This window comes from Diadema antillarum, unplaced genomic scaffold (genome assembly GCF_040938485.1).
Source record: "Diadema antillarum isolate AM-2024a unplaced genomic scaffold, OU_Dant_1.0 scf00000162, whole genome shotgun sequence".
Lineage (NCBI taxonomy): Eukaryota > Metazoa > Echinodermata > Echinoidea > Diadematoida > Diadematidae > Diadema > Diadema antillarum.
This window is the reverse complement of record NW_027271051.1, coordinates 504,519-532,347: the sequence shown is the minus strand read 5'-3', so window position 1 is coordinate 532,347 and position 27,829 is coordinate 504,519. Positions and strand designations below refer to the sequence as shown.

At 38.6% G+C, this 27,829-nt stretch overlaps 1 protein-coding gene across 1 annotated transcript in view; it reads right to left on the bottom strand.

Moving 5' to 3' along the window:
* LOC139722277 (tripartite motif-containing protein 2-like) overlaps positions 1-27,306 on the bottom strand; it is an 89,740-nt gene extending 62,434 nt beyond the window's left edge. The window contains exon 1 of the mRNA XM_071633585.1: positions 26,996-27,306. The gene's annotated coding sequence lies outside the window, so the exon portion shown is untranslated. The remainder of the gene's footprint in view (positions 1-26,995) is intronic.
* Between the last annotated feature and the right edge of the window lie 523 nt (positions 27,307-27,829).

Sequence of the window (27,829 nt, the reverse complement as noted above, 5' to 3'; positions counted from 1 at the left end):
ACAATTCAGACACACAACTCCAAGAGATGTGCATACTAAACTATACAATTTAATGAGCCATTGCAATCCATACCTAATTCATGAACAATGCAGCCTGCTATCAAGCAACCATGCACAAATATTGTGACTTAATCATGGCATTGACGAATACAATACCAAGGTATTGCAGGCCTATTTAAGCTGGTTGATAATTAACCTGCTCAAACGTTATACGCAAACAAATAATGTCTGTGATGCTGTGTTTGAGTTTCAATATAGCAAACGAAAGGCCCCTCAAGAGTAATCATATCAATAATAGATTTTCTTTTCTTTTCTTTTAAAACACGCTGCCTTAAGAGGTTGGGTGTCGCCCTCATGACCTCACATGGGCTGACCAATAATTACACCAGCTTAATCTCTTCTGCAATGTGATTAAGAGACATGTAGACTGGAACTGTTTGTCTTGCCTACCCCTGCTTGTTTAATATGTCTGTCTCTGCCTCAATACTACATCTCTTCTGCCAGACATACGGGATCAATAGATGCAATTCAGTTCCAATCCCCAGTCTAACATTCAGACCCATTTCTTTCTCTTCTCTTACATCCTTGCAACCAGCTTTAATCAATTTCTTTCTTTTTTTTCCAGCAACCACTGAGACAAGACAGAGTAGGACAGGAAGTACACTCATTTTCTGACAAAAATAATTACCTCTCAAATGTCATCTTGTCATACTTGTGGTCCTACAGACACTGACAGACATCTTCGAGATTGGCAACCCTGTACGCAAAGTCAAGTCTGTACATGTTCAATTGCAAGCAGACAGTACTTTGGGAATCTTTCGACATCATGCCCCCAGAAGCATTTCGCTCGGTCATATTCTAAATGAATTATTCACTGCAGTCTTTCAGCATAAATTAGTGTTGAGGGCATATATCTGAAATTAAAGTCCTCTCATTAGGTGATATGCTATCAGCGTATATCACCTAATGTGTTTTTCAACATGTTTATACCTTCAACATGCAGGGCCTAACTGTGTACTTATATGAGTAAGGGACTTGTGAATTGTGATAGGTTTCATCTTCTTTGTGTAAAGATTTGAATCTATGCTTTAAAGAATCCCACGGGTTCCTAGAACTGTGACCATGAAAAAAGAAGACATATCTTTGACCATTAAATACCATATAATGCAGCAAAAACCTGCCACAAAAACAACCATAATCATGGATGGGTGCATGTAAATTAAAGATCTGATGTATATTATAAAAAAGACAATATTCAATCAGATCACACCCTTCAAATATAGACATTATCCAGCCATGAAAGAGGAATAACTATACTATTCATTCACTTTTAATCTTAACAGCCTGAAAAGTGAAACTATCTAGAGTGAATGGTACTTACACCAACACAGAAGTCAGAAGCTCTTGAAACAAATTCAATTCAATTCAATTCAAATTTGTTTTGATACTGAAGTTGAAAAGACGGATCACAATGAATAGGCCTACAATTTTACAATTCACTACAAGAAGGGAAGGGGGGGGGGGAGACATTGCTTACAGATGAACACACACAACACTGTAAAAATAAAAATCATAATCTCATCTTTGGTGAGGTTGCATCATCAGAAATTTGTCTCCATCCAACCAGAAACACAACAACAAATGCATTAGTCAAATTCAATGTAGGGCAATTTGTCAATCAGTTGCAACTGCACTATTGTGTCAGCAAGCCCTATTGATATTTCCTGGTATCGCACACTGAAGCATATATCACAACCAGAATCAAAGAGCAATGCTATTTTATCACATCAGATCTCTGCAAAGCATTTCACCATCTCTGTGGCCATTGAGGTGAAGCTTTAAAAATGGATGATATTCATATCTTGACAGGAGGAAAAAGACACTGATGGGTGATAAAAGAGCATGGAACACATGTACACCCATCGGGAGTTGAGGAGGAAGGGGATGTGGTTGGGTGTGGATGTAACCCACCCACTGATAATTGAACCCCATCCAAATTTTAAAACTTTACCTCCTCCTTCGGACCACTTTCCATGAATCTGTGTGTTAGTCACCTGACCTCATTCCACAAGTGACTGTGCAGAATGGGAGAGGGAGGTTCTACCCCCCACCCCCACCCCCCCCCCCCCCCCCCCCCGATCACTGTCCACACCAATGAAAGTTTAACAAAATCTATATTTTATCCGTTATAGGGATTGTAGTTTTGGTTGAGACCTAATCTCAGATTTGTAACATTTTTTTGGTGAGATAAAGAGAAACCTATTATGAAATATGAAAGAGCATGTAATTCTATGAGGAATTCAATGTTTATTTGATGAAAATTGGTTTTGAAATGGCTGAGATATCCAAAAAAGAGCGTTTCTAATAAAGTGTGGGACTCACACTTTATTACGACCGCTTTGTTTTATTCTGTTTTTGGATGTTTCAGTCATTCCAAACCCAATTTTCATCAAATGAACTTTGAATTCCTCTTAAAATGGTATGCTCTGTACTATATCATAAGTGTTTTCTTGGTATCTCGCAAAAAGTTACAAGTCCAATTCTCATCTCCACCAATACTGTACCATCCCTTTAAGAGGGAGTTCATTGTTGAATTAAACAATCAACAGGTTAAACCGACAGGGAGTTCATACAGGAAATTGTGTAGCTTCACAACACTGACTCACAAGCTTTTAAAACTCAGTGTCAGGTCTAATCCCATCTATCACTAAATTACTATGGAATTGAAACAACTCACTTAACAGACCCGGGAGCATGGTATGGGGATACCATAGAATGGGATGGCTAGCCTGGCTTGGATACATACTAGAATCCCCGTAACAAATTGTGTACCGTACCACTTTATTACTGATCTACATGTAAGCACACACACAGCCAGAGAATCTCGACTGGAGTTGACCGTTACTGATGGGCATATGTTTCGGTGCACATATTCGATGTCCAGTGCTATTCAGGGTTTTCAAATGTACCCCAAGTGGGCAGTGAATGAATCAAGCCACCCATGAATCTCCATGCTATCAGGTCATTTGAGGACGAGTCCCGAGTATACTCGCGCAAGCGTCTATGGGAAATGCGTGCTGTAGCAAAATCAAACCATCCTCAACGGTTTAATATTAAAGTCTTCATGCAATATTTTCCTCCCATGACACTCTCAACACATCAACCTCTGAAAAAAAGGAGCTGTCTTTCTTTTATTTCAGTTTACAACAGAAATAGAAAGTAAAGAAATTGGGTTATGCACCCACATCTTATTTTCAAGTGAGAATGAAACAGAGAGTGTCACCACACTGTTGTATACAGTTGGCTGGAAGAAGGATGAATGCACTTTTCAGTGAGGTTGACCCAGAATGAAATCATGAAAGTCATCATGCACAATATGGTTCTTGTACCAGTACCCTTGTTAGCACCTCAACCCTACTGTTAGTCACTTGACCACTCACCTCCCGTACAGTGCCAAATGATGGGGCAAAACTTTAAAAAGCATACTAAACAGCATTCTTCCGGAAACACACACACACACACACACACACACACACACACACACACACACACACACACACACACATGTGCTTAACAGTGTTGGCCCTATTGCACTTGCACAATAAGTAATGTGTGAAATCAACTATAGTTACAACAAGGACAACATTAAATGCGCATTTTCAGCTCTCGATGGTAATGAGTTGGAAGTCACGTTCTCTTTGAATTTCATGCCCAATCTTAAACTCAAATCTTTCATGCATCAGAGGATCATTACTCTGGCTCTGTGAATCTGACAGAAAAGCTGTCAGATACAAATAAGTGCCTCTCTTTGTGAATATGTGTGTGAATACCTCTAATTCAACCTCAAGGACAAAAAAAAAAAACAACTTGTGAAACACTAAAAATAAGACTACTTTGTGGAGCCTTCCTTGCTTGCTTTATATATCATTCATATGCTCTGTTGCTCTTTTCTTTCTTACTCAAAGGGGCTTTTTCTAATCCCTCCTTCCATCCGTCTTTTTTAACTAAAAAGTGTTTGCACATGGGTGGGGTGTATCATACTCATCATCATCTTCCTCTAATGGCATCCAGCCACATTGATTGATAACAGTACGGCAGAATGCCTTCCAAGACTTCAACAAAAAGAGAACTTGACTATGAAAGGTCATCGGCAGGATGTACTTACAGCTTCCTTCTGTCAGCATACGTTTGTGCTAGTCTGTCTACATACCAGGCTACTGTAGGCCTACGTGACTCTCCAACATTGGCTGGGACAAGTTCATAGTATGTATCTAGCCCATAAAGTTTCTGAGATGGGCAGTGAAATTTGAAGGTGCCAATTTAATGGTTTGTGAACGGTGGTTTCTGTATGACAATTTATCAAGGATTTTATGGCTTAACTCATTGACCCACAGCAGGAAGAACATGCAAGATCCCATTTTAGTTGCCTCTTACATGGCCATATTTTGAATATGGTTGTATACGCAGAATTAGTTCTTTTGGAAGCTACTTTTTTTATTTTTGTTTACTCAGATTTTAGTACATAATGCAGAATGTAAATATGTAATATGCATTTTTTTAAAGGGTGACATATCTCTTTTCTTTTTGGTAAAAAGGAAAATACCCTTTCATCGATTTCAAGTATTAACACTTATTGCTAGCCATGGCTCCACTTGTTTTGTTATTCTGCAAGGCATTCATATTAGCTTGTATGTAATCATACAAGTCATCCCACTTTGTAAGCAATTCATCTTTGAGATCTGGCGGACAGGGAATAAAAAAAATAAGTCTAACTGTGAATGACTATTGTTGGAGTGTTTGCTGTCAGAATGTTTGGCTGCTATGAAATGATAGTATCAGGTTTCCATACACGATGCCTCCCATTATCCTTCAATGAACTTCCTTCAGATGTTTGCTTGATTTGCAGAGAACTTGTCAGCCCCAGTTTCGCAGATAATCGTTACAAACTACACTCCCTATCAAGTGACCATGAAATTCCAGTGTAACTAATGAGATAGCTGGGACTTTAAAAGAGGCTTCTAAATTGATTTCTAACAGCACTTTTCTGTTGACATTTGATGAAAAGATTTCACTCCCTTTGAGATGATACACAAAAATGGCCCCTTGCCTGCAGTAAAAATCCTTGTCAGTATTTGTTTGCCCAATCCTAGACTAAATTGCCCCTGATTATAAATGCTGGAAGAATTTGAACAGCAAAATTAAATGGGAGCAAAGCAGACTATGGATTAGCCTTTGTCAAAGGATGCTTTTGTAGTAACAGAAGCAACAGAAGACCCCAACCTGAAGCATCTCTCAAAAGGCAGATTCTCATGCCTAGAACCCCCAAGATAATTGGAGACTGATCACACAAACACAAGCACACTGTGCGAGTAGCACACATCACAAGTGCAAAGCGCAATGTTCTCTGTAGCAGGGGTCAAGGGCCTGCTTAAAGTCCGTGGAAGCTTTATAGGGTTATAGAGGGTCAGAGGTGCTATCTTAGCTTTATTCTTGTGGTACATTCAACAAAACTGAAGTTGGGCGGGATAGAAAATGCATCTCAAGCCAGAGACACACACCAATGGTGGGAGAAATTCAATACCATATCAAGTAGGACAGCAGGAGATTTTGAGAAAACCCTTATAAAAATCTTAGGTTGCGGCAAGCTTGCAGCAAGCTTGCGGTAAGCTTGCGGCAACCTTAATTAGCTTGTATTAAAGAGTGCAAGCTTGCGCATGCTTATTGCCATCTTACTGCAAGCATGATACAAACTTGGCATCCCCTGGTAAGCTTGCTGCAAGCTTGCGGTAAGCTTGCAGCAACTTACCATTAGCTTGTGGACGATTGCAAGGTCGCAGATATGATTGCAAAAATAATCGCAAGCTTGCAGATTGTGTCGCAAGCTTGCAGATAAGTTTGCAAGACCATATGAAAGCTGTGCAAGCTTATGACAAGCTTGCGGTGAGACAACTAACAGCTCTGCAAGCTGGCCGTAAGCTTGCAAGTAATGCAGAAATCTCCGCAAGCTTACCACAAGCTTGCAGGCCATTATCAGAATTTCTGTGAGCTTGTCGCAAGCTTGCAGGTTGTTAAAGAAAACTCCTCAAGCTTACTTAAGCTTGTGAACTGTGATCAAAATCTTTGCATGCTTGCTGCAAGCTTGCGGGTTAGAACTTCGCAAGCATGCAAAATGCAGTCAAAATCTTTGTGAGCTTGTCCCAAGCTAAAGCTTGTGGGTAAATTGTTAGAGCAAATTCTGCAACCTTACCGCAAGCTTACTGCAACTGTATGGCCACAATCAAAATCTTTGCAAGCTTGTCGCAAGCTTGTCGCAAGCTTGTCGCAAGCTTATAGGTTAATTGATAGAGAAAATTGCCTGGTGCCCTCTCAGTTACAAAAAAGAAAGTTACTTTGTTCACTCTGAAATTCAAAATGGCGGTTTGACTGTTTCTGTGTGCAGCTTAGATTTAAGGACAATAATTCTGTTAAAGGTATGAAATTGATTAATACTATTATAACTAACTGCATGCATTAACATGCTGAATAACTTCACCATATTTTCATTCCCCATAAACCTCAATAATCTACACATTTTAACAAAGTAATCATAGTAACTTCCCCTAAATGTGCAATACAGTCCCACCCATTGTAATTTGTGTGTGTATTAACAGGTATTTTTATTGTTACATATAACTCAATACCGGTACATTCTGCATACCTCTTTTTTTTTTTAATAGTAAAATAAATGAATGTAAAACAGATTTGAGTGTATTATTTATACTGCATCCTTTTTTTTTTATGTTTCACTTTTGTGCAAATTTCAATTAAATTTCCTAATTGTATCCCCCGAACAGAGTTCGGAGGATACTATGGATTTGCCTCGTTGCACCGCTGCGTCCGCTGCATCCGCGTCCGCCACAGAGATTTTCTTGTGAGAGCGCTCTACTGGCTGCAGTTCTTCGTAGATCATCTTCAAATTTGGCATGAAGGTGTATTATGGTACAACGAAGATGTCTGTTGTTTCTGGTGATGGCGCCCTCGCTTGTTCTGTCTTTATACATGAAAATAAGGTCAATTTAACAGGGTCTGCTTGTGTGTGCAACGTACGCTGGCCTTGTTTCTTGACCGATTTTTTTTTTCAAATTTGGTAGGCCTATGTATTAATGTATCATAGTCAAATCTATACACCTACGTGTATACCTATTGATAATGCTGCCCTCACTGTTCCACCTTTTACAGGGTCAAAGGTCACCCTGATCATGTCAAAATTTGCAAATGTGCTTATATATGCAATAACTTGATTGTTACTCAACAGATTTTATTCAGACTTGCTAAGGAGGTGTATGGGTGGTCATTCTACATGAAGGACACAACAGTTTGTGGTGATGGCGCCCTCAGTGTTCCGACTTGGATGCCATGTCACATTTCTTGTGTGTGCTCTATCAGCCACATTTCTTATTAGATTTTCTTCAAATTTGGCAAAAAGGTGCATCATAGTGAAATCAAGGTGCCTACTGTTTTTGGTGGTGGTGCCCTCGCTTGTTCCGTCTTTATACATGAAAAGGTAAATTCAACAGGGTCTGCTTGTGTGTGTGATGCTGGCCTTGTTTCTCGACCGATTTTTTTTCAAATTTGGTATGTAAAGGTATCATAGTCAAATCTATAGGGCCTATACACCTATACCTACAGTGTATTGATAATGCTGCCCTCACGGTTCTAGCTTTTACAGGTTCAAAGGTCACCCTGACCATGTCAAAATTTGCAAAAATGCTTAAATATTTATGCAATGACTTGATCGTTACTCACTGGATTTTACTCAGACTTGCTATTTTAAAGGAGGTGCGTGTGGTCAATCTACATTGTACATGAAGGACACATAACAGTTTGTGGTGACAGCGCCTTCAGTGTTCCGACTTGGAGGCCATGTCACATATCTTGTATATGCTCTATTCGTAAGCTATTTAGAAGCAACATTTCTTGTCAGATTTTATTCAGGCTTGCTATGGAGGTTTTGTGGGGGGTTATTCTAGGTACCGGTAACAAAAGTTTTCATTGACAGCGTCCTCATTGTTCCAACTTTTAAGGATATGTCATATTTCTTGTATGTGCTGTATGGTACTACATGTAACCTCAATTCTTATGGGATTTAATTATTCAGACTTGCTAAGGATCGGTAAACGAATGATCATTGTACATGTACATGTAGGACACAACAGCTTGTGGTGGTGGTGCCCTCAGTGCTCCAACTTAGATGCCAGTCACATTTCTTGTGCATGCTCTATCAGCCACATTTCTTGTTGAATTTTGTTCAAACTTGCTATTGAGGTTTATGGGGAGTTATTCTAGGTAACAAAAATGTTCATTGCCAGTGCTCTCATTGTTCAAACTTTTATAGGATGACATGTTATATTCCTTGTATGTGCTATATACCAGCCTCATTTCTCGTCAGATTTTATTGTATCCTGCGACAGTTGCCATATTATACAACATTCTGGCCTAAAGTAATCCAGATGGGGAATGGGTGATTGGTTCAGGGGATACAATGTATGTGAAGAGTTGTTCGCAAAAACCGATAAGTCCATATTTACCAAATGGAGATATTTGCGATTAAAGGTCAAGAAAAATAAAGAGAATAATAAGGAAATTTTTGCTTCTTTTGACCGTAACTTCAAAAATGTACCTTTATATGTAAGGACCAATATATCATTTTAAGGGTATAATTTGTACTTTATAACAGAAACCGTACTTCAAAATCTTCAAAAATGGACTTATCGGTTTTTGCGAACAAACTCTTCAAGTGCTCGAACGGGTCTCCTGTGCGAGCGCTCTATAGTAATCAAATTTCTTAATTTCTTTAAAAAACTAAGCTTGCAAAGGCTTGAGACAAGCTTAGCAGCAAGCATTCCGCGAACTGGTGGCATAGCACACAAGGTTGCAAACTCCCTGCAAGCTTGCAGGTCAGCTAGCCCTGCAAGGTTGCCAGAAGTCAATACACAAGGCTGCAAATTTGCAGGTCAGCTACCAGTAGCCCTGCAAGGTTGCGGCAAGCTAATATGCAAGGTTTCAAACTTTGTGCCAGCTTGCAGGTCAGCTAGCCCTGGAAGGTTGCAGCAAGCTAGCATGTTAGGTTGCGGCTGCTCATTTGAATATTTGGAACCCTGCAAGCTTGCCGCAAGCTTGCCACAGACTGGCCCGCAAGCTTGCAGCGAGCTAGCCAGCAAGCTTGCGGCAAGCTAAAAACTTTGTGCAAGCTTGCAGGTATGTGAGCTAGCCCTGCAAGGTTGCAGCAAGCTAGTATGCAAATTTGCAGTGGCTCATTTAAATATTTGGAACCCTGCAAGCTTGCTGCAAGCTTGCTGCAAGCTTGCTGCAAGCTTGCCACAGGCTGGCCCGCAAGCTTGCAGTGAGCTGGCCGGCAAGCTTGCGGCAAGCTAAAAACTTTGTGCAAGCTTGCAGGTATGTGAGCTAGCCCTGCAAGGTTGCAGCAAGCTAGTATGCAAATTTTCGGCAGCTCATTTAAATATTTGGAACCCTGCAAGCTTGCTGCAAGCTTGCCGCAAGCTTGCCGCAAGCTTGCCGCAAGCTTGCCAAGATCTGGCCCGCAAGCTTGTGGCAAGCTAATCCGCAAGCTTGCGGCAAGCTTGCGAGGCATGCTTTACAGATTTGTATAAGGGAATGGCCTCAAATTCGGGAGATCTCCCACTTTAAGCAGAAGCAGTGGCGGATCCAGAGGGGAGCGCACGGGGAGCGCGCCCCCTCTTTATTTTTTGTTAAGACAAAAGAAATAAGGAGAAAATGGGGGTGTGCCCCCCCCCTTTAATTTTGTAAAGGCACCTCACCTTTACCATGGAGCTACTAAATTAGTAGCTCCATGCCTTTACGGAATTCCTGGATCCGCCCCTGAGAAGGGTTGGAGTTTCTGCAAAAACTGAAGTCAAGCCACCAGCAAGAGGCAAGCCCCCCACAAGAGGGCCTTGGAAGACCGTTCAAATTTCTTGACTTGTGCTTTAAAATTCCTGAATTTTGCCTCCGGTGCTTGGCAGCAAACTCACACCCTATCAGAAGAGGTCCATTTGAAGAAGTTTGTGAGATGCTATTTGCACTTGTGGCCGATGGGCTAATGTTGCAATTTCTTCAGATCCTGAGTGTTGCACTGGTTGGGCTTTTTCTTCCGACTCATGAATAATAATCACATTTGCAGATCTCAAAAGGCCCTTTCGCTGACACGTTCAGCCTTTGCTCATGATGGCCACTGATTGGCCAGTATAAACAACAACATGAGGGCCCTTGAATAAGGATGCTTTTAGTGACAGCTCCACACAACCTCACAATTCCATGCTTCAACTGAAGCCCAAATTATGTTGATTGAGGCCAATGGAGACAGAGAGACTTGCATCGAGCACCTTCATTTGGACATAAGATTCCATGCAATCCCAAGCCAAAATGAAACTGCACTTTTATGAGGGTCTTCATACCGTCCCTCAATGACAATATTCACAAAGCAACATCTAAGCTGCTATTATTGCACCTACGTCACATCCCTCCTACCACCATTCAAAGCCTTGAGTACAATGTCTCTATTCACTCCTCTCGAGTACACCCTTTAAATCCCCTTTCTATCACATTTATACTAATTCATGATACTTTGGTACACACACCAGCTGTTGAATGCACCACTATGTGACTGAGACTCTACACAATAGTCTATAATGCGACATCTTTACACAAGTATGATTAGGAAATAAATCTTAGAAGTGTACAGAGCAAACACTTTCAACACTATCTGTACGGTAAAGTAACTGACTTATGATTCTCCTTTCATACCATCATCCAGTGAGTATGTGGGACAAACTTCGTCAGGGTTACAGCCTACAAAATAAGATGAGCATGGATGCTCTTTGTTCACATAATTTGTTCAATACTTGGTAATTGTATGTATATACCGGTACTGTTTCTATTTATATTCTACTGATAGTATTTTGTATCTTGAATCTATAGAATGTTTACATGAAAAAAAAAACAACAACAACAACCTGTCAGACTGACATGAGACTTAAATTTTGTCAAATATTCTGGCTTTCATAACATAAGAACTCTCAGTATGACAAACGATATGCCATAGTCCCCATTGCTATACAACTGTTTTCATGTGTTTAAAATTGTTTTCATCTACCATATTTTAGACAGACACTTTTTTCCTCCATAGCTTTGCTCAAGATATAACAGAGATATGATACCACACTTAACCACCAAGAATATATCTACAGAACACAAAATTCATATCAGATCATATTTTAATCTCACTATGAGAATGATAAATTCAATTTAAACACTGCAACTTTCACTTAATCATTCAAGCAGAATTGGTAAGAAAAAATATAGTGTAGGTCCTATGGTTCAGTATATAAGTCACAAGTCTTTACAGCTGAGTCTGCATAGTGTGCAGGACAATTTCATTGTTACTCTGACAGGCACATACATCGTATAAAATTGTAACTCACCCTGGAAAGTAAAACTTGATTACTGATCTGGAATATCAAATATCAGTGGCAACCAGTGTCTGTGAAGCATAATTACGGCAGAGTTGCATAAACTGATAATGAAAGAGGGTATTGAGAGAGGCATGCGACACAATTTGCAGGGTGAGGGTTGGACTATTAGAGAAGGATCAAGTATAATGCATCATCACATGACTAAAACTTGAATGCCAATCTAAAGGGGGCCTGTTATTGTCAATGTAGGGACTTGACATCATCAAGTGACTGCTTCCTAATGCAAAAGTTTTATCTTCTTCTCCGTGAAGATGAACAGGAAACATTATGCCCCCATTTCATTGACTTTACATAATCTTTGTTCCCTTTATGACTAGTGAGTCCCTTTAAGAGATGAAACCATGCATGGTTGACAAAGTTGACCGTCTATTGATGTCTGTCCCGGCCAGCCACCCATATCCCTTTATCGGTGAATGCTGCCGTGAATGGCTGCGAATGCATCTCGCACCACACTAATCCTCACCAACAGGGCAAGTACGGTAGGAATTCTCAGAGGATGAGGATGATGATGAGGAGGAGGATGATGATGATGAGGATGGTGATGGTGATGGCAACGTCATGGGGCTACAGTAACTCCATGGTGACATTATATAGCTCTACAGCCTGTACACTCTACCAGCATCATGAGGTGTGGCTGGTTGATAGTGCTTTCTCATCTCTTCACAGCAGATAAAACATAGAATGTATACATTTATTTCTCCATCACCTGAGTGACCAGACATGACTGGAGTGTCAAAAAAAGTGAATATAGACACCCTGGAATATCACACGGCAGCTGTGAAATGGTGACTGTACAATATGGAGCCACCCTGCATTACCTCATGTATCTCAAGATTTGATGTTCTACATAGTGAAAGACTGAATCTTTGATGGCAGTGCAGATACATTGTGTAAATTATACCATTCCTTTTGACAGCAGAGTTCATTTATCAAATGACTAAGCTCCCATGCTCTTCCAGACAGATGTAACATGCCCATTTCCCACAAGTTTTCCAGTAGAAAATCAGCATACTGTATGTTCTGAAGAAAACTGAAGAAATCAAAATGACACCTCTTTACCCTAGCTGAATTTCAATCAACATAATGAAAGTTTTGCAAAAAAACATATTTCATAATCTACACTGAAATGCTACCACCTTTAGAACCAATATCATTCTGAGGACAATAATTATTATTTAAAATTGTGAAGAGGATAACAGAGATCATTGAAATATTGGACATCAGAAGAGTGCTCCCCCTGTCCACGTAGATCCAGATATGGCTTAGTCAGCAGTTTATTGTTGTAAACCCGGAGCAGCTGTTGCCACATGGAGTTATTGTTCCACCAGCTGCATCATTTGTCTTCTGTGTCACTGCACAGCCATTACACGGCCAACATTAGTTCAGCGCTACATTCACACCGGGACAACATGGTCTCACCATTGTGAATATAGTAGCTGTCACTTTAAACAAAGATCGAACACCAGAAGAACCACAATAGCGCCAAAACATAATGCTTGGTCAGTCAGTATTCATCAATATTTTGTTTATCAAGGTTGCTATTGATGAAAGTGCTTCTGGTGATCACATCCATTAACTGAAAACCTTCAACTGGGTGATACAGCTGTTGTCAAATCAATTATGCTCGCCTCATATATGCTCTTTGGGAAAATGAACCAAAAGACAATGCTTCATAATGACTATATAAATATATTAAATATTCCACAAATTTCATGGCATGGCTGGGAAATATTGAAAGAGGTTTCCAACCTTTTATCTCCACATCTACATAAGTTTGCTTTAAATTTGTGTTTATAGATTCTTACATGTGGAGTCAATACAACATTTCTTTTCTCCTTCATGCCCTGCAATCTCCAAACCAATTACCTCTTATTCTGTATAACACACAGACAGGTGTACCATTAGATTACAGAATCAGAGATGCAGATTCTTTATATTGCCAGATTTAATATATATATTTTACAAAGTTAGCATTCATATTATCCTCAACTGACAATATCCTTCCTATGTACTATCTATAGGACTACATGAAACATGGATTACTAAAGTCATGCGCAAGGTAGACTTTTTCCTATACACCTATAGACAAAACTCTTACAGATTTTCATCATATTACTTATCAGACTCATATTATGTTGCTACAATATTCCTCTCTTCTTCTTCTTCTTCTTATGAAATGCATGCCTGCCATGCCCAGAAAAACCCCAACAACATCACTAGTCTTTCTCAAGTAAAATTCATGTCATTCAAGCCATTTTTTTTTTAGCCATTTGACAGTTTAAGTTATGTGATTTCATTTTTTCCAGCTGACTGTTTATATTTTACAGCTGTACAGATGTAGCACTCAGCCAAATCCTTAAATCACTGTAAAAACAACGAGAATAGGATTGCATTTAAAATTTTGTATCTTTCATCTTTTTTTTTGTGTGTGAGAATAAGTTAGAATTTGAATTTGTAGGCAGATGGGTGAGACTATATCAAGCTGTTCCAGGCAGGATGAGGTATTTCCTGTTAAACAGAGTGCCTAGGAAATGAACTAGCCATTTGACAAGATTAGTATAATGACAGCCTCTTACAAATCTACACATGCTTGATGGAAACAGACAGAGGACATTCCATCACCCAGATTGAAAGGTTCTGATCATCAGAGTGGAAAAGGGCAGAGTCCATGGTAATTTAAATAGGACAGCACAAAGAACTTATCACGAATATTTTGCAAAATATGCCTTTTTTTCAAGAAATCTTCCAAGCTCACAGGACACATTGATAAGTGTGAGAGATTGAAGAGGATGTAATGATAGTATAACCTGTGGTCTGCTTTTGCGCTAGAAGGTTGTATGAATTGTTTATTTCATTTAAACTGTAGTACACCTAGTAAATATGTCATGCGCAGTCATCTTCTCACAATTATGTCTCACAGCACAACATTTCTTTAAATATCAAATTGCTAGATCACAGACATGCAATGATTGTCTTCATAAAATACTTCAGTACTTGCTTGCAGGACATCAATATCAAGATATCAACTATTCACTTTTAAAACACTGTAACTTATGTCAGCCATAACTGGGGGCTTCCAAAATAAGAAGAAAAGATGACTCAATGGTTATGCAATGAGTCAGGTGCATTACTATGTTAGTAACTACACTGTATGAAAGGCATACTGAAGTCCCCAGCATCCTCCCCCTCCCCTTCCCCCTCCCCCTCTTCAGCAATAATGAAAATATATGAGATTTCTACTCTTTCTAGTTATAGGAACAAAATATAGGCCCCTATAAACTACTTTGTGGTACAAACAATGTATCTCTCTCCTCTCTGCTCATATCAAGTATACAAAGTTCCATTCCAGCCTCCTATGATACGAAAACATCCCATCCGGATGACAGATGCTTTAAACCAGGGAGGTGACCTCCCTGTTTAAACATTCTGTACAGAAAGTGTCAAAATAGCCATGTTTTTAGCAGATGGCCTGATGGTCTTGTTGACTGACATTCTGAGGTCAAAGGTCAAAGCACTTTGGCTACTGGACATGCAGTAGGCAAGGGAGCGAATGCAGGGTCAGTGCAAGTACATTCTTATGAGGGAGGTGAGAAATCTATGCCTCTCTCCTCCCTACACACCATGACAGGGTCTTGATGGCAAAATCAGATGGTGTGATTACCGAAATCGTCTGGCTCCCATGATGATGTAAACATACTGCATACCTTCTCAAGAAGGCAAATGAGGCAAGCTTCACACATTACAGGCCCATTCACATGCAAGAGTTAGGCCTAACATAGCTGGGCAGCACTGCAAAAATAAATCTTATTTGGCACTGTTCACACAGTCTTAAGAAAAAAAGCCATTCAACTGAGAGAAAGCATGGTACAGTATAGGCTACACCACATATCTAGCAAGTCTAATTTTTCGCAAATTGGACTTCCCCACAATTTCATGAATGGTTGAATTCGCTGTGAGTAGTACAGTAGGCCTACTAAACAGAAAAACAAATGCATGCACGTCACATTCATGTCGAGATGAAAGTCAATATTTTTGCGTGTCTTCAAATTCGCAAATAAGCAGCTGACTTGCAAAACTCATGAAAATAAAAACCTCACAAAATATTCAGCATATACATGTACAGTAATTGTTTGAACAAAATGACCAGAGTGAGACCACAAACACCCTTTTAGTAGACTTCATAAGACAATGCAATCAAGGGTTTCCAAAATTTTTTAAGATGGACTGATTTTTATGTTGCAATGTGAACTGTGACAGTTAGTGATTTTTGTTTGAGTGCATAGTGTTTCAAATATTCTTGTTTAGCTGTAACTGTACATTGCGAGTGTGTGTGAACAGGTCTTTCTTATCTTTTCCTATCCCAATACATAAATTACTAAATATGTCATTTATTTATTTCTCTTTTATTAAACTAGGAAAGCTTGACCCAAATCTTCATCAGCAGATGTCCTTTGGACAGAATATTTCTGGCCCTCAATGACAAACATCGCACACTAGGAGTGATACTGTAAAATATGATATACAAACTTGCGACATGAAATTTTCGCGAATTGGAGCCGATGGCCTTTTTCGTGGCATGAAATTTTTGCGAATTGCCACTGGCGTTCAATGCATATAGTGTAGACAAGAACTTTCGCATGCATTTTAATTTTGCGAATCTTGGCACTCGCGAAATTTGCAAAATAAAAATGCACGCGAACATTCTTCGTTTTACAGTAGGCCTATATGCACAGTACCTCGAAATGGCAACTGATTGCATGACTTAAAGGACAAGTTCACCTTCATAAACATAAGGATTGAGAAAATGCAACAATATTAGTAGAATACATCAGTGAAAGTTTGAGGAAAATTGGACAATTGATGCAAAAGTTATGAATTTTTAAAATTTTTGTGTTGGAACCGCTGGATGAGGAGACTACTACAACTTGTGAGTCATTTGCGTACAACAGTATAAAGAAAATGTAAAGAAAATTCAACGTATTTTCACTTTTTTCGCATAATAAAAGAGCACTTGACTTGCCTCTTTCTAAAGGCAGGGGGAATAATATTACCCATAACATATGTCGGTAACGAGTCGGGGGAATGTGTACTTTTTTCAAAGGATGAAATTTTGTGAAATTCTCTTTATATTTTCCTTATATTGTTGTACGCATGTGACATCTAAGTTATTCACACACTGCAGTAGTCTTCTCATCCAGCGGTTACTGCACAAAAACTTCAAAAATTCATAACTTTTGAACGGATTGTCCGATTTTCCTCAAACTTTCAATGATGTGTTCTACTAATATTGCTACATTCTCTCAATCCTTATGTTTATAAAGGTGAACTTGTCCTTTAATACTTCAAATGGTCATCTAAACAGGACATCTAATTCATATACTACACAAGAAGATACAGGGAAAAAAACACTAGATGTACAAACTGTATTCCCAAACCTAAAGCTGACCTTGACAGAAACTTGCTGGTCCTTCAGAAAGGATAGTACACATAATACTAAATAGCAACAGCCCAATAAAAAAAAAGCGAGGTGAACAACATGTGACATGTGACTGGTTCTGTCAAAAGTACACTGTATGCTTGCCGTGGAGAATGTAGCCTTTAGGCCATACATTGTACAAAGAGCCTATATGCAGTGATCAGGGGCCCGTTTCATAAAACTTGTCATCAGTGACAACTGCCACATTTCTATGACAAATTTGCTCTCAGCCGATCAGATGCAAGGATTTCAGTAGCTTATCACATCTATGACAACTTGTCATTGATGACAAGTTTTATGAAACGGGCCCCAGGTCATACCACATTTGTGTTTGCTCAATGACAAGGGATATTACATACTTTATTGCTCCCTTGATATTATATGATAATTATGATAATGTACCAAAACTTCAAAAATAGCATCAGAAAATGGTACAGGCATTAACTTGAAGTACAAAATGAGGGTTTGACATATTATTTGGGTGTTCTTTTATTCCATTCTGAAAATCAACAGTTCACCATGAAAAAATTATATCATACAATGTATCAATTTTTTTTAAACATCATATTGCATACTTACAACATACAATGTAGATTGCATGAATATGAATGGAACTAGTAGCTGTTTTGCAAAAAAAAAAAGAAATATGACAAGATACAATCTACAACTTACGTTCATTTTTCACTGCTAAATGTAGTTTCAGTTACATAATTTGGCTGATGCTATTCTGAAAAATACTGCACTAATGTCCAGTCAACCTGTGATAGGGTTGTCAATTAGGGCTATGATGTAATAGATTCTGATCTATATTATCAGATATTCTTTGAATTGCCAGTCATATTCTTAGTTCATTTGAATATTTGCTTAGTCCAAAAGAAATATAAAATCATGCACACACAAAGAAATATGTGACAGGAACCTAGCTAGGAATTAAGCATTGACATGCAGTTTTTGAAATGCTATTACACACTTCATCTGAAGTTGGAATGGGTCTTTGGGTATTGGCTCCACATTATTCTAAGAGCAACCCTTCTAAAGCCCCTCTTTTTCCTGTCTGAGACTACAGGGTACAAGCTAAAATTGAATCATATCTAAGAACGATATATCCGGTCTATTTTCAGGCATTTTTGGCCTCCTGTGAGCCTATTACTATCAACACATGGTGCCTAAAGCCTACTGACATATAATGTACATTGTGATATGAATCATACATTTTTACACAGAGGATTGGCAGACCACAAAAAAAGTATCTATTGAACAAGAATGCTAGACTGACGAATGAAAACAATTAATGCCAGAAAGGATTTTAGAAAGTGTGCATATACACAAAGTTTTAAATACTGTCAAATCAATTTTACAATAAGCCTGGAAGCCTGTTATGACCACTGACAGTCTGCTGTAACAGAGGATACAAACACATATTGAATATGAAAAACCATGTCAAAAGGAAGGGTATGTGGCTATCAACCAATATCACACTTACATAAAACGTAAAGTATGAGTCTGAAATGTACCCTCAAGATGCTGATAACGAGCCATTCACTGAACTCCAGAATTTATCCTCCTGTGGTTTCTTGAGCATCAAAGGGGGATTACCTGGTTCAAAGACAGGTTTTGATCCTTGGGAAGTGGAAGGAGATGAGATATGAACTTGAGAACACTGCTCTAGCTGGCCTGGGAAAACAGAGTGCTTCTAAGCCAAACATTGCCAGAAGGCAAGAAGGCTGGCTGATGGAAAATATGGAAATAGAGACATAAAATCCCATTTAGCCATCTGACCCCACAGACTTCCCGGATCTTCACTAAAGCTCCAGTTGGTTGAAAAGATCAATATAAATGAAGTCCCTGTCCACACAAGTAAACAGGCCCTAGACAAATGCCCATTTACAGATACCGACCCCCAGGCATCTATGCACCTACATGTAGGTCAATAAAATTCACAGCAAAAATCCCAGCAACCCACAGCAAATTATGAACACTGAAAAAAGAAAGAAAAGCATGACATATCGGTAAAAGTCAACTGATAAGCAGCTGTGCCTAAAAACCATGCCAAACATAACAAGATGAAGCACAGACCAGAGTGTAGTACTTCAAATTGCAATGAGTCTCTTCTGAGACACTTTGCAATGAGAAAGAGATTAAGTTTTTAACTCCCAATTGACATTTGAAATCCAGCCACATGTACCACACCAAATAAGCACTTTCTACAACATAGCCACAGTTGCATGCAGCCAGGCTAATACATGTACAATGACAAAGGCTCATACTATTTTTAACTTTCAAAGTTTACTTGCTGACTTTATTCATTGCAAATTGCATGGACGACTGTTCTGTGGTGACAAAAACTCATTATGCTATTTTGAACTTCACACATTTTTTTTGTTGGCAACTTTACTTCAAGCAAAGGGAATGGAAACTCAAGCATCACTCAAACATCGTATTCATTTCAGGAACAGCATAGAATGTTCGCTAGTCAAGATCAATCCCAACTCAATTTCTCATTGATCAGAATTAAGATTGAGACTTCCTTCTAGTGTTAGCTTTCCAGCAATTTTGACAGTGAATAGGGTTTGGTGATTTTGCTTTGTATTGTTTTTTGAAGATGAATTGAATAGATTTGTTCAGCATGATCAAAAACTAATTGAAAATTTCTATTCACCACAAATTAGGTGAACTGTTATCAAAAGGGCAATAACAACTTCCTGTAAAAGCCAATATTCAATACTGTGCAAGCAACTATTCATTATGGGCACATGGATTAGCAAATTGTAATATATAAGCCTACATAATATGTAACACAAAACATGTACACATACATAGATACATTAATTATGTACATACACATCACGACATGCAAGACAATTTAGGTTATCATGGTTAAATTTGCAATTGAGTTTCACAGTGAGAAAATGAGAAATTGGAATAACCTCTTATCAAGAAGCAAAATTACCATTTTCCAATCTTGCAGACAGCTTGATATGCCTACATACATTACATACCCATGTTTATGACAGGCAACAGTTTGGCATGTAAGTCCACAATAATTAAAGCCCCTGTGAAATATATATATATAGCTTTTTGATCACTTTGGCCTTGCCTCCCAGCTGCTGAACTTTAAATGGATCCCGAACATCAACAAACCATGCATTTGACAGCTTCCCTGTAATACTAGCTGTCATGTGACATCCTTGTTTTTCATTGGACGTCATTGTTTCAATACGTTGCGGACGAGCTGAATTTGCTATACAACATGAATTTCCCTTGGACACCTGCCCGAGTATATTTGAGACAAGTCTGCAATGTGTTAAGAAGTTATGAATTCCCAACCATCTCAGCGGGAGGGCTGCGATTGCTCCAAGCATCAACATTGGCATGACACAATAGCTATACCAGTGCTATTTTAAGCACTTGTAAGTTGTCTCAATGATGCGCTTGTTTCAAAAGTGCCTGAATAGACAAGATATTATGATGAAAATATCTAAGATGAGTCACCAAAGGCTGAAATGATGAAAGCAGAGATGTATCAGAAATGGCACAAATTGAATTTCATGAGAAAGATAAAACAATAAAGGACAAAAGTGTTTGGAGAACATGGCTACATTTGCAGGCAGTCATAAACAATTCATCAACGATAGATTTTAAACATTCAAGGTTTGATAAGGAGTGACACAAAACTGCTGTTTCACATCAATTGTGCATCGGTATGAAGTTTTGTTTGTGGCCTACTACAGGCAATGTAAGAACATATTAAAGGCATGGTACTAGTATACCAGTCTTTAATTTAATTTCCCTTGGTGGAAGTATCCTGATATTAGGTCACATTCTTTCTAACACGCTTCGTCTATTGAATTAATACGACAAGCACTTCAAGTGAATGTCAATTTTCCCAAATATGAAAGCCATGTGTGTCAGTGGAGGGTGATGGAAGGCAAGGAACATGACTAATTACTCAATGATGACAAACATGAAGGGTCTTAAAGGTAGTTTTCACATCGTACAGTGTTGGAAAATCCACAAATTAACACACAGACATATCATTTACAACTTTGTAATAATATTCAATTCATGAGATATAGATTTCATATATTGCCATCAACCCAGAAATGTCAGACATATGGAAGACAATCTACCGGTACACATTGATTAACCATTTAAAAAAGCATTGATATTCATTTCCCACAGCCAATAAAGATTTACTAGAATTGGGGTCTTGGCTGAAATGTTATCTAGAATGATCTTGATCTTTAACTTTAAATGTGACACTGAATCCCAAACACACAGGGACACTGGCACAGCTCATGTGAGTTTTTATCTTTTCTTTTCATGGAGAATGTTTTGATTATCATATTTTGGAAATTTACAATTTTCATTCTTTTTCTTCAAAGCATGCGACAATGAGACTAATCTGAATTCCTAATTCCACTGTCAAGTTGCTACAGTATAACATTATCTTCAGTAAGGTTTTTTTTTTTTGATAGTACTTTATCATTGTATTCGGTTTACAACTTCACAAGATCCCAGTGAACTGAGATGCATAACAGCAATTACGGAGAACAATAATTATAATAGCTATCTTGTGTTAAACTAGTATATGTGCACCTACATACAAATACAGATCTCTTCATGATACCATTCTTAAATATATCGTCGAGTGCCTGGAATCTTATAAAGCACACGAGTGAGTAAGATATATTACTTGCTTGCGTGCCTTCACATCATTTTTTCAGGCACATGATGATACACTCAAGGTAGACATATCCGCAAACACATTTTTAAGACACAAGTTCATGTTCACATCAAATTACTTGGTTATTTGGAAGAGGTGTAGAAAAAAGAGAGAGAGAGAGAGAGATAAGTTCCTCTAGGGAGATTTCCCTTAGCTACCAACCAGTCATCAGGACTAATTCTGGTAATCACAACTGTCAGAGTCACAATCTAATTAGGAAGTCTTTTTAACTGAGGAAGTGTTCAAAGATATAAAAAAAGGGAACCTAATAAAATTTGCAAAGGGACAGGAGACAGATCAATCCATTTTGTCTCAAGCCACACACAAAAAAAAACACCCCAAAACAAAACAAGACAAGAATCAGTCATGCACAATATGACAATTATGAATATGACCCATAATTGAATTCTACAACCTTTGACAGGCATCTGCAATTAAGCTCAACTCAAGTGACCTGGTTTTACATTATCTGTCATGTGTAGACAGTCAAGAGACATTTCCCAAACAATTCATGTATGCCATGAGTGACCTTGACAATGTAATCACGCATCCCTGATCTCTACTCATGACTCACACAAAGCATTCCTATTGAGAGCGAGCGAGAGAGCAAGATAAAGAGGGGAACAGATAACAAGATAGACAGACAGACAGACAGACAGAGAATGAGAGATAGAGAGGGAGAGAGAGATGATGGAGACAGCCAAACTGACAGACAGACAAACAGACGTACAAAGATAGAGAGGAAGAGAATAGTTTGCAGGCACAAACCCTTGTTGGTCGTAAAGGAGTCTGCGCCAAGACTACTATATGCACCACTTCGGCACTGCCCCATAGACCCTGTGTTGTAGCTTCTCCCAACAAGGAGAGGCTGCAGTGTAGTGGTGCGTGTATTAGTCTTGGCGCATGCAGACTCCAATACGACCAACAAGGGTTTGTGCCTGCAAACTAGGAAGAGAAGGAGAGGGAGATAAACAGACAGAGGAGAAATCAACCCCAAAACTGAATTCACAGCTGGGTTTGACTCATTTGATTACTTTTTTTTTTCACTCTCTGATACTGCCGACAGGTCAAGAACTTCCTTTGCATAGCCCTGATTATCTTCTGCTTGCTTGAAATGTGGGTCACAGACAAAACTCTAATAAAGGGATCGTGTAGTTTTGGTTAGGCCTAATTTCACATTTCTAACATTTTTTTTTTGGTGAAATAACCAGAAACCTCTGATGATTATGAAAGAACATGTAATTCCCAGAGGAATTCACCGTTTATTTGATGAAAATTGGTTTTGAAATGGCTGAGATATCCAAAACAGAGTGATCCTAATAAAAGGTAGGACCTACCTTTTACTATGGTTGCTTTGATTTACTTTGTTTTTAGGTGTCTCAGCCATTCCAAAACCAATTTTCATCAAATAAACTTTGAATTCCTCTTAGAATGGTATGCTCTGTAGTATTTCATGAGTGGTTTCTTGGTATCTCACAAAAAGTTCAAAGCCCTGTCCTCATCTCCAATCCTATACTATCCCTTTAATTGTCCTGTGGCAGGCCTGCCTATCAAGCATGCACTGCAAGAAATGTCGTTACATCTTTTCACATGCCTTGTATGCTACAGTTTTCCCTCTATAGCACTGATTGCCAAAGGTAATGCAGAGACAATACAGATGAAGTCCCTGGAGACATCAAAATTTGTAATTCAAAGCACTCAGGTCAGGATGTGTTCTACAGGAAGTACTTTTCATTTCATCATTTTCTAATCCTTCCGCATGTTTCAGAAAACTCAAATGACACAGTACCTGGATAACGTTACACTGTGTTGTATGTCTATGGGTGCATGCCAACAGGAATAACATCATAGATACCCGATACAGCCATGTAACTTGATTCGTGGAATATGAGTTGACACTGCTGTAAATATGATCCATATTATGTTATACAATACTATAATTAGAGAACTATCATATTGTATAATGTTCTTTGTGGGCTTATGGTATCGCACTATGTAATTATAATTAATGTTATTACCCCCTTCCTTGCTATGTTATTTCAATTCACATATATGCTGTAATATAGTCATTGCTCAATGACCTGTAGACATTAGCAAAGAATGGTACTCATCTAATAATCATTTTTATTGTGCCATTCTGTTCGTTTTTGTACCTTCTTTTTTTTTTGGGGGGGGTGTACTAATCTGAGCACTTTCTCAAGTTATTTGTTATGTATCATATGTCATATGTTGTATTTAATTGGATAATATCATAACTGTACACCAAAAGCATGAAACAAAATCATTGATTCCACAATCATCACCTCAACAAGGCAACTGGCATGCTGTGGTCTTACATTGTAGATGACAAGTCTACATCACACATTCAAAAGCAAAACCCAATTTATCTCCGTCTCACAAGCTGTGACTATGATTAAAGTTTCCTCAGTGAAATAGATTTATATTGTACATGCCACAAATTTATTGGACCACAAAGACAATTGTGCTGTGTTTTGTTTTGTTGTGACACATGGGGTGCAGTAAACACAAACAACTCCTGGTATTTAATAAGTGGGGACAGGCTTGGCCAACTTTGCACAAAAGAAGTCCCCTGTTTCTGGTGCTTTAACCTGGCCCATTAGAAGACGAAAGTGTGAATCTGGTATTTCAAGAATGTTTATGGTGGTCGATTCTGCTACTGTGCCCAACATACAGTTTTGTATCTCTCCTGCATAGCACACATTACACTGTTTTACACTACATTCTTATACTGCAAGAGGCCCTACGCTATATTACAGGAAGTCTAAAAAATTCACCTTTTAATAGTTGCTAAATATGACATGAGATAAGACAGACTGCTACAAACTTATTTGCCAATGTTGAAAGTACATAGTCCTCACCTGCCAGCCCATTCAAATAAATGTTGGGAATATGTTTTATAATGCTGTGAAATAAATGCTACAGTCTACATTATATAGACTACTTGGTTTTAAAACACTATAACCTAAGTCAGCCGTGGGGGGGGGGGGGGGGGGGGTGGGAAGGGGGGCTTCCAAAATAAGAAGAAAAGATGATTCAATGGGTTATGCAAGGAGTCAGATGCATTGGTATGTCAGTGCATAAATCAGCTATTGTTAGGCACGCTAAAGCCCCCTCCACCACCCCACCCCCTTAGGGCTGAAATATAAATTAACATTAGAAGCATCCAAACCAAAAAGGTCTATTTACACAAAGGATATTTCAAGGGACAACTTATCAATTCAAGAAGTTCCTCTCTTGGGTGGCGACTCTGATAAGAGGAGATCATATTTATTCATGATATTCAAATAACCATGTATTGACATAAATGCTCTACTACACTGCACTTGTGTAAACAAACATCAACAACTTTTTTTTCCTGTTACGTATACTGGGCATTAACATAATTGACAGATCATTGTGAAGTCCTGGCCAACAAAACTTATTTGTGGGGAAAGTTGGCTTGAGTGTTCACCTTATCTTAAACAACAACAAAAACAGATTTCAGTCCATCTCATTTGGACATAACATATTATTATAAATAACTCAGAGTATGGTAACATCTACAGGGGAGAAATAATTAAATCATGACATTTTAGATTAGACACTATTAGTCAGACACTCTTCAACTTTGTTTATCCCTTGACTTACACATTCCAGACCAGAGGATTTGTAGGAAGTAGAGGGAATATAGCACGGGTCATTTCTAAATGTCATCTGCCACATAGTTCTTGCATGACATATTAGAACTTGGCTAGTCTATCACCTCAGACCCTTTATATTGAATGCAAAAAGAAGCATCAAACACTGTCCACACAGCAACATTGCATTCCCTGCAACTTGAGCTGTTCAAAAAAGTATTAAGAGAAAATATATATTATCTGTTGCTTCTTTGCCTCTCCTTCCTTCATCACTTCTGGGGGGGGGGGGGGGGAGACAGAGTCAATTTGCAGATTTTCCTGAGAAACCATGAAAATGTATATCAAAAAATATTTACAGAAGAAAACACTAAATCTATACCAAATTGAAAGACTATCAAACAAAATTCTTGAGATAGAGAAGAGAGAAACTGAATGCATCAGATAGGGCCATGCAGTTAATGCCATTATATTGAATACTTTAAAAATAAATGACAGAGATGGAACAGAAAGAGATAGCTGAGATGAATATTATCAGCTGAGTTGGAAAGAGATCCAGTCAAAACTTCTTCTTTTTTCCAAGAAAAATCCCACTTCCATTACAGATGACAAGGCATAGTTTATATCACTCAAGTTATTTAAATGCTTTGAATCACGACACAGGAATCAGATTCAGTCACAGTGCATGTCGCATGCATGGCACAGTGGTGCAACAGGAGTACTTATTGAATTGCTTACAGCTGATTGGCTAAAAGAGATACAATTCCAGTATTCAATCAGCTGAGGCACATGGCAGTCATCTCCATTGAGCATTGTCTAATTTTGCGCTGCAGCTTGCTTAGGATATCAGTTTATCAGCCAGTACCTTGTGGTTTCTTTCTTTGTTTATTTGTTTATGACAAATTTCTGTCTGGGAAAAAAAATGGTGGAATTGCTGAATCACATGTGAAGTTCAACTCAATTTTGATTTCTACTAAAACAGATTTGCTTTTATAACAAACATTCACTGACAAGAACCATTTCCACTTATACTTCTTTCTCATAATGAATATTTAGAATGAGATTCTCACGGCCCAATATCTTTAAGTTTCTGAATAATATAGGCCTATTAAATTTCTGAAACTCTGATCTTTCAAACCAATACTAGTTATTAATTCTTTTATATAAAAATTGCAAAATACAAGGTTAAATTATTAATACAAGAGATCACTCCATTCATCTTTACGATATCTCTCCTTCCTTCTCCCCCTTCTCTGTTTTTTTTTTTTTTTATATACCAGCATCATGCTCAGACTTCATGTGCAGTCAATACTACTAGTCGATAACGAATGAGCACCACTGCACCAGAGGTTTTCAGTGAATCAAACCAAGGAGGTACATCATGTACTAGGCCTAGGCTCGCCAGTACATCCTTGGTCAAACTGTCAAACTCGACACTCCAAACGCCATGGATGATGACACGCGCACTTTCCCCATTGAGCACCGGTTAATAGTTTATGACATAATATATCACATCAGAGGTTAAAGGGTTTACAAGCACATTTTTAAATAAATTAAAATATCCTTACTATCCTTACAGGGGCAAAGTGCGGATATGTTTTACCATTGAAAACAGAAGTGAACTTACAATGACACGGAACGGTGCAGAGGAAAAGGAGATAATTCCAAAGTATTCCTCAAAAGGTAAATAGTCACTCCCTTCGGATTACACGGCATCCTATGTTAGCATGCATCCGCACCGAGTTTGAGGTATCCGACTGAGCCCGCGCCGCATCAAGCCCACGAATGAAAACACGTCGCAGCCTACTTCCTCCCAACAACTTTATTCGCCAGGCGCGTAGGCAGGATCATAACTCAACTGCAGTACATTGTACCACGACGTTTAGGAGGAGAACTTGGTAGGCGAGCACGTCCAGTGTGTGTGTGTGTCTGTGTTGTGTGTACCATGTGGATGTGTGTGTTTACCAGAGCAGACGGCAGGTTTGAGGGTTGAAGGGGGAAATCACACGCTGCTGCAGTCCCCCGTCCAAAATGAGTGAGGACAGAAGAGTGTACAGGGCAGCAGCTGTTGTTCAGTCAATTTAGACTATTCCATTCCAGTAACAGGGGATGCAATCCACATACTTTGCAGCACGTGTTGTCATTCTCACTGATAACCGCACTAGAATCAATTCTTCTGAGCTTTAGATGATACATAGTGAAGAAAATAAAATTGCGGAGAAATTTCGAATAATGAATCAGCTGCCATGGCATCGTTTACAGCCTGAACACTTGTCTTCGTCACTTTAGTCAATTACAACACAATTGTCTGTAAGTGTGTTTTTGCGTGTGTGTGTGTGTTTTATGCTTCTGTGCAAAATATTATCCCTATCGCCATGTGCCATTTATATACACCCGAAAACCTTAGGAGGCAGTCATTCTCTGCAGTTTTGAAAACTGAATGGCTGAGAAGATATTTGAA